The sequence below is a fragment of the Cetorhinus maximus genome, chromosome 19 (genome assembly GCF_964194155.1).
Source record: "Cetorhinus maximus chromosome 19, sCetMax3.hap1.1, whole genome shotgun sequence".
NCBI lineage: Eukaryota > Metazoa > Chordata > Chondrichthyes > Lamniformes > Cetorhinidae > Cetorhinus > Cetorhinus maximus.
Window position 1 is genome coordinate 59,649,163 of NC_135897.1, and position 8,200 is coordinate 59,657,362.

The 8,200-nt window shown below is 43.9% G+C and overlaps 1 long non-coding RNA gene across 1 annotated transcript; it reads left to right on the top strand.

Annotated features, from left to right (window-relative positions):
- The first annotated feature begins 762 nt into the window (after nucleotides 1-762).
- Nucleotides 763-6,908, top strand: LOC144694205 (uncharacterized). Its single transcript, XR_013579678.1, has 3 exons — nucleotides 763-1,245; nucleotides 2,583-2,758; nucleotides 4,642-6,908. It is a non-coding gene; the product is annotated as an uncharacterized LOC144694205 (long non-coding RNA).
- Nucleotides 6,909-8,200: the final 1,292 nt, after the last annotated feature.

The following is an 8,200-nucleotide window of genomic DNA, read 5'->3' on the forward strand; positions in this document are numbered from 1 at the left end:
AGAAAAGCGCGAATGATGAAGGCAGCATCTAGTGGCAGACAATTGAAAGAGAGCTCTCCCACCGGGCGCACGCCACATTTGCAGATCGGAAAGCGGAACGGTCTGATTTTCCGTTGGTGGGGCAGACGATTTCACAGGGGGTGGAAGATCCTGGTCTGTAGCCCCGTTAAAGAGCATTCGTGACATGTAAATTACGATCTCGATGCTCACCAGAGACAAAGGCATGAACCCGCCATGAACCCACCATGAACCCATCATGAAAACGCTGAGGAGAAGATTGCAACTTGTTTTCCCACCAGCGTGTTTTCGACTTTTGGTCTCACTCCAAATTTTCCGCTCCCACCCGCCACAATTTCTGCCACTGGCGGAACCAGAAAATTCCACCCTTAGACTGTTTCTATAGTATCGCAGGAATATTTGACAGCAGTAGCTGTTGTAGGAAAAAGGCCCTTTGCAACTTCTGGGTAAAAAAGGAATCAAAATATTCTGATTGAAGGGATTCGATTGAACTGTCTTTGTTGCTGCATTTTCAGTATAGCAATGTCATAGGGTGTGGAAGATTCTAAGTATTGTAATTTGCATGAAACAACAACAGCATTAAATCTGCATTTCAAATGCTATAAGCACATCACTGCTGGCCCCAGGAACAATGCTTCAACCCAATACAGTCCAGCATTGTGGTTGTCGTCTTATGAAGACTATCCCTTAGGATGATCGGCAACCCGAAAATTAGAACTTTAAAGTTGACATTTAAATAGTCACACATTGTTGCTCCTGGTGCCTTGAAATTTTCACCCTAATATAGAGTCTTAGAATGATACAGCAAAGAAGGAAGTCAGTTGGCCCATCATGCTTGAGCCACTCCTCTGATAGAACTATCTAATTAATCCTACTCCCCTGCTCTTTCCCCATGACCCTGTAATTTTATTCCCCATGTTGTTCCTGTATATTAAGGAACCTCTGGGAGCTAGGGTGGCTTTACTGTTTATTATAACAAGCTGAAGCATGACCAATTCAATTAGACACATTGACTACAGCTTAAACAGTGGGCTTTATTCATCCACGGCACTTGTGTCTTTAAGTCCAGCAATGAACAAGACAGTAACGGGGGATAACCATGTCGGCATGGAAACCTTCTATTGGCCAACAACTCCATCAGTCCCAGCAGCACCAGGAAGGTGTCAGCGGCAGCTGCCAGGACTGCTCCTGAAGAGGGGAGCCCAAGGCTGAGGGTCCCCAGAGCAGGTAAGTCCAAGTCTTGGGCCGGGATGGTGTGGGTGTGTTAGGGAGAGGGGCAGCGGGGTGCCGGGGGTGGCTTTAAGGGAGGGAGGGAGTGTGTAGGAAGGAAGGGGAGGTTCAGACTAAGGGGGGCCGCCCCCATGAGCAGCAAAGGGCAGTCCTCGAAGAGCGACCCTCCTCTTCCTTCCCGCCCTTTAAACATTTCATGTAAAAAATCTGGCTTCCCGCTCCCGCCCTGCTGCCCATGACATGTATTCTGGCATGGGCCACATATTATCATGGTCAATTGATTTGATAACAAGCCTAATTGACCTTTAATTGTTCATCTAAATAAAATCGATGGTGGGTGGAAAGGTAGTGGGGTGCCCCCTCCACACTCCCCCTCCCCAGTGAAACAGCCCCAGGTCTGCGTTCCAGCCTATACTTCCTCACTCTACCAAAGGTGAAATTTTCTGAGACTCTAACAAGTGTGTGGAGTGTTTTGAGCAAGTTTTCAGAATGTTGTTTAAGGACGGCCTATAATAAGCTGGAGCATGTGAAGCCCCCCTCTGTGGTGCAGTATCTCAGTAAAATTTCACCCTACAAGAAGTCCTGCATATTAATGGAGGCGGAAGTTGCATAGAGAATTTCATTATTTTTTATTGTATGTGCTTCACAATCGGTAACATGGCTATACACAAAAACGGAGAAAAACATTTTACCCAAATGTCTCATTAACATGTAACTAAGGAGGTGAACAAAATCAATCAGGTTCCATGCTGGAAGCATCTTGCTTTCAGTACTATAATTGTTTTGATGTTACACATATGCTTAGATAATACTATGTTGAAGTGATCTCTTCACCTTGTGAATGCTATCAGCTCCAGAGAATAACAAAATCCAGTTACTGTGTATTAAAGTGGTACCTAAGTTAGAGCTAAAATGTGGCTTCAGTGCCTCTGATAAATAGTGAGCAGAAGATTTACAAAAATGAAATGACACTTATCCACCCCTCAGGGAATGCTTCTTCATGTGAACTTGAGAGTTGCAAATGTCAAGTTTAATTTTCTGTTCTTCAAATATCATCGGGGCTGAATTTAACATCTGGTGCAAAACAGACAGTGGGCAGATGAAGCCCCTGGGAGAAGCAAAGGGGCTTGGGAAAAGTTAGGGCATTCTGGGCAATTCCCCTCCAATCACCAAAGGCAAGCAAGGTCCCAGAAACTGCAGTAATTCAGATCAATGATTACAGAGAACTCACACCTATCTTCTGATGTCATCAATTCTCAGAAACATGTTCCAGCTTCCGTTTGAAGGATTGCAATGAAACTATACTGACCATATATTTTGATGATCTATTCCAGAAATTATTGACTCTCCGCCATTATACGTTATTGCCCTCTGGTGGCTGGGAGCCCGGTTCATCTGGGCGTGGCCATTATTGCTGATTGTACTATTTGATTTTGTGGTTATATTAAAGCTCGACATTTTGACCCATTCGCTGTTGATACTATGATTCAGTTTATGTGACAACTTGAAGGTAAACACTGGTGTGGCAGCAGCATTGCAACATTTTCATGCCTCTCAACAAAGGAAATTGGCAAGTTTATTTGGCACATACTCACAGATATTGTCCACAGTATGACAGCATAAGGAACATAAGAAATAGGAGCAGGAGTAAGCAATTCAGCCCCTCGAGCCTGCCCCACCATTCAATACGATCATGGCTGATCTCATTTCGGCCTCAACTCCAATTTCCCGCCCTCTCCCCATAACCTTTCAACCCGTTACTGATTAAAAATCTGTCTATCTCCTCCTTAAATTTATTCAGCGTCCGGGCATCCACTGCACTTGAGGTAATGAATTCCATAGATTCACGACCCTTTGAGAAAAGTAATTCCTCCTCATCTCTGATTTAAATCTACCACCCCTTAGCCTAAAACTATGGCCTCTCGTTCTAGAATGCCCCACAAAGGGAAACATCCGCTCCGTGTCTACTTTGTTTATCCCATTTAGCATCTTATATACCTCAATTAGATCTCCTCTCATCCTTCTAAACTCTAGCGAGTATAGGCCTAAACTGCTCAATCTCTCCTCATAAGACAAGCCCTGCATCTCTGGAATCAATCTAGTGAACCTCCTCTGAACTGCCTCCAATGCAACTACATCCTTCCTCGTAAGGGGACCAAAACTGTGCACAGTACTCCAGGTGCGGTCTCACCAATGCCTTGTACAGTTGCAACAACACTTCCCTATTTTTATACTCTATTCCTTTAGCAATAAATACCAAAATTCCATTTGCCTTCCTTATTACCTGCCGTACCTGCATACAGCAGAAACTATATGGCACCACACATCAAAGTGCTAGTGCTTAGGGAAGATTGAAACAATCAATTTATCTGATCATTGGCATCATAACCTAATCTGCACTTTGAAACTTGATCCTAATTTTGCACCCTTCCTCACTGACAGTTTCACCTGGAAGAAGAGAATCAAGACTAACTCTCTTTGTGGATTCAGAGATACAAAAAGTAATGGGACTCACTGCTCAATAGATTATGAACTAATTGGACCTGGTGCTGGGGCAGATAGTGAATTACTGCCCGTTTTATCATGCAACTGTAAAGTTAAGGCATCGACGATGCTTGCATTATGGTCTCCAGGCCATGGGTTCCCACCTCTTAGACCTGACTGATTTCACGCAGCTGTAAGGCATGAGGACCTGTATCAATGGCTAATGGCCTTCTTTGAGGAAAATCTCTTGCTGAAGGGTGGGCTAAGTCATTATGTCTACTTCTTGATGAGGATGAAGAGAAGTCACCCTCACTGGAGGACATAGTAGTCCTACGTTGGCTACACCTCATTCACTCTAGCCTACCATGTCTAGTGAAGCAGAGGTATGACACCAAGTTCAGGTCGCACACCCTGACATTTGTCAAGCCAGAGATCTCCCAAGCTTTGGATTCGCTGTTAGGTGAGATTCAGGCATCTGCTGATGCCAAATGCCTCTCTGTGCTGCCCCTTTCTCCTTCCAGGGGCGCGAGACAGTTTTGTCCTCATCTAACAAGATCAGACTCCATACCGCCCTTCCTTCATGCACATGACATGTGTCATGCCCATTATGTAAGCAAGCGGGCCAACCAGATAAACATTTACTCAGCAAGGGCAATTTTCTGCCAGATAAAAACTGCAAATCTATGTCTAAATCTCATATTATAGCTGCTATCCTGGATGATGATTATATCAATGCAGATGCTTGTTTCACTGAAGAGGATGAGGAACCTGCTGACATCTCATTGGAATCAACTGCGCTCCATGTACAGATTATTCAGGCATCATAATTAGGCACACTCTTCGAACATCATGCTATTTGATTGACCATTGACAATGGAGCCACTGGCAACATACTCTTTGTTTCCACAGCTATGAAACTCGGTGTTCCAATCAAAGGTTCATCTCCAATCTGCTCATCAGACTGATTCTTCATCGTCTTTACATGTGGTTGGTGAACTGTCGAGAGACCATCACAACCTTGCCTTTGGAGGCCTGGCCAAGGGGAACTTTAATGTCAGGTGCATGAAGGCACTCCACTCATGGAAACCAATGTTGTGTGTGTCAATTCAGCCAGTGCTAGTGCCAGTTGGTGATGCCACTACCTATGATTCTCGATCTCATGCTTCTTCCAGCCCATGCAGAATGAGATGAGCTCATGTGCTTCATGTTCCCTCAAAGTCAACAACAATCTGACCAAGGGATTTAATCACGATGGCACTACTGGATGTCTTGCAGACCTCATGACATTTGCAGTTGCACCATCCTTTCTTCCCTCAGAATCTAAGTGTACTAAGCCACCTAACACCTGGTCTCCACCACATATTTTGACTAATGTTGCTGACGAGATTCTTACCACGAACCTCTCCTGTGAACTACAAGCTCTGTCTTGTAATGAACATTTCGCTCAGATACAGCCACTCGGATACAACCACTTGGATACAGCCTATCTTCGCCCCCAGCAACCAAGAATCTCAGCCTTCTCAGGATGACGTGACACAGCCACTTACCAAGCAACACAAGCATAAGCATCATCAGCTGCTTTCAGAGCCTGTTCTTGTGGATCTGGATCACACCCTGCCTCAACGCACATGCACTCAGTTCCAAATACTCCTTTAGGCATATGATGACATCTTCGATCGAGTATTCCCAGGTTACAATGGCAAGGCCAGGCCCTTCGTGGCTAACGTCAACTTGTGACCTGTATGACAGCCACAACAGAAAGGTCACCTTCCCCAGTACGCCAGAGATAAACTTGTTGAGTTACAACAAAAACTTGATGACCTCGTAGGCCTCAGAGTCTTTTTTCGACCTGGAGATATGGGGATCACTGTGGAGTACCTTAATCCATCATTTTTTGTGAAGAAGCCGAATGGGGTTTTAAATTTAATTGTTACAGCTTTCGCCGATATTGGATGCTAACATAAGCTGCAACCTTCACTCATGTCAGATGTTGACTCAACCTTAGACAAGATTGCCCAGTGGAAACATATCACTGCAACAGATCTGACCAACGCCTTTCACCTTATTCCATTAGCATGATCTTCCATGAAGTACTGTGGAGTGGTCACACCCTACAAATGTGTTCATGTGTGCACTTTCTCCGCCATGGACATGCTTTGATCTGAAACTGCACTTGAGGAATTGACATGCCCCGACCGCTACTGTAGTGGTGACAGTCCTGAGGACAGTTCTTCACAACTGGCAACATGTACTACATGTGCTGTCACTGTGGAGTACCTAAACCCATCATTTCTTGTTATCTGCACCTATCTCTCCCTAAAACTGACATCTGCCCTAAGACTGCCCTATTCTGGGATGGATTTGGTCCCAAGCTAGCCCACACTGCGTGGCCAGCCTCTCTACCTGTTCTTCACTAGTGAAGGTTTCTGGCATAAGATGTTTCATCACAGCTTACAAGTTGCTTTTGAAAGTCCTTCCTCAGTGTGCTACGTACACAACCCCCTTGGATGCTGTTACTGCCAGGCACCAGTCCAATGAAAGGATCAAGTGGACAAATGACTGCTGCACAAGCCTCCACTGGCATAATCTGTGCTAAACCCATTACCCTTTCCCGTGCAAACAATCAAGTCTGGGTTGTCACAGACGGTGCTGTTAAGAACATGGCATCGCATCCACTTTGTATGTGACTCATGGCAGATTAAACCCCAGTGGCTGGACGATAGTCCACCCCTGTGAAATATGTTTGCATGCCCGGTATGCATCCCATTTGTTGTGATTCCTGTGTTTGTTTTTGGATTGCTTTTTGCAAAGAAATTTTTGTTTTTAACATTTATGATATTGCATTCTTTGGACACCTATGCTCACTTGAGATTTCATTTTGACGTGAAGAAGCTGTTTTCAGCTTGGCTGTTTTTGGCGTTGTTAGTTAATACAAGAAGGAAATTTGATGTACAGAGAAAGAGAAAGAGAGTGAGATCACACCATTCTATGTTATCACCCTCTGGTGGGTGGGAGCCTGGTTCCCATGTGGGCACAGCCATTTTGTCTTGCCTACAGCTTGAAATTAAAGCTCAATGTTTTCACCCAATCCCTGTTGATACTGTGATTCAGTTTATGTGTCAACTTGAAGGTAAACACAGCCTGTGAAAATAAATACTTATTAACATCTAAAGTGGGGTGTCAGAAGAGAGGCAGGTAGGCTTTTGATTTGATTAGCTGAAGTTGCTGATGTCCCCAGTATAAGCCTGAAGTTATCACTGAGCATGAAAGTTCATGACAGTGTCACCTTAATGCCACATCCAACAGGGAATGAATTTGACAGCAGGTCTGGGATGAGCATATTACAGCTTCCCTTGTAAATCACAGCTTTCACAGATTACTGCTTTTACTGACAAATACAAGTACATACACTTCCATCTGCCGGGGTTATCAATGAGTTTGAACTTATTAACTGCCTATTCGTACTGGGTCCTATAATCTCACTTATGTCTACTGTTCAGCACACTGCAATCCTGGACATTCAATTTGCATAAATAATCAGGTGGAAGTGATGGAAAATTATGTGGAAAATGTATAGATGTTATTTTGACCTCATTTGCATGCACCTCCCCATAACCTGACCAAGTGCCTTCCGTCTGCCTGAAAAATTACAGTGCAAATATTGGACATAACCAAATGTGGGAATTTCCTGATTAAATTTGTTTTATTTAAGCCTGAAATTCAGGGAAATTCAATTGGAAAATCTGTTCTTTCATTTTCATGCTCACTGAAACTGGTGGGGTCAGCTTTTCCCATCCTGAATTGGGACAGAGTGGAGGCAAGTTAGCAACAAAAATGGCATTGACAGCCTTTATTGATGCCTTTATGTAAATAGAGCCCACAAGAGGAAAAGCAGAATGTTGCAGTTGCAGTTGCAGTCCCTTCATTTGTCAGAAATAATGAACTGAGGTGTACAATAACAACATTCTCCACTGCAGCAGACAGTGTAACAGTAAATTCATATTGCTATAATCTTGCATTGTCATCTGCATTACAACTGCACAAAAAAAAGCTAGAGCGAAACCATGGAACTTTGTCAACATCTCCTATTCCACAGGTTTGTTAATCATCTATTCATCTCCAGAAAATAAGCTGCACAGTCTGCAGAGCATGGTTGTTAGAATTAGGGAAAAATTAAGATCTTAAATTATCAGCAGTGGGCTAGATATTCAACTGACCACTTGGGCAGAACTGGTGTTGTGGATCAGATGCCCATTAAAAAAACTGCTCAACTTTGTTTCCATTGAAATCACTAGCAAACTGCCAATCCACAATGTCATTTTTATGCACAGGCAGCAGATTGAAAACCTACCCAAGCGACACAAGTTGCAAACCATTTAAATTAATGGAGCACTTGCCTTATGCCGGGGATCATACCCCTGTGGTATGGTGGTGGCCTCAACGTAACACACGATTTTAATAACCAGGC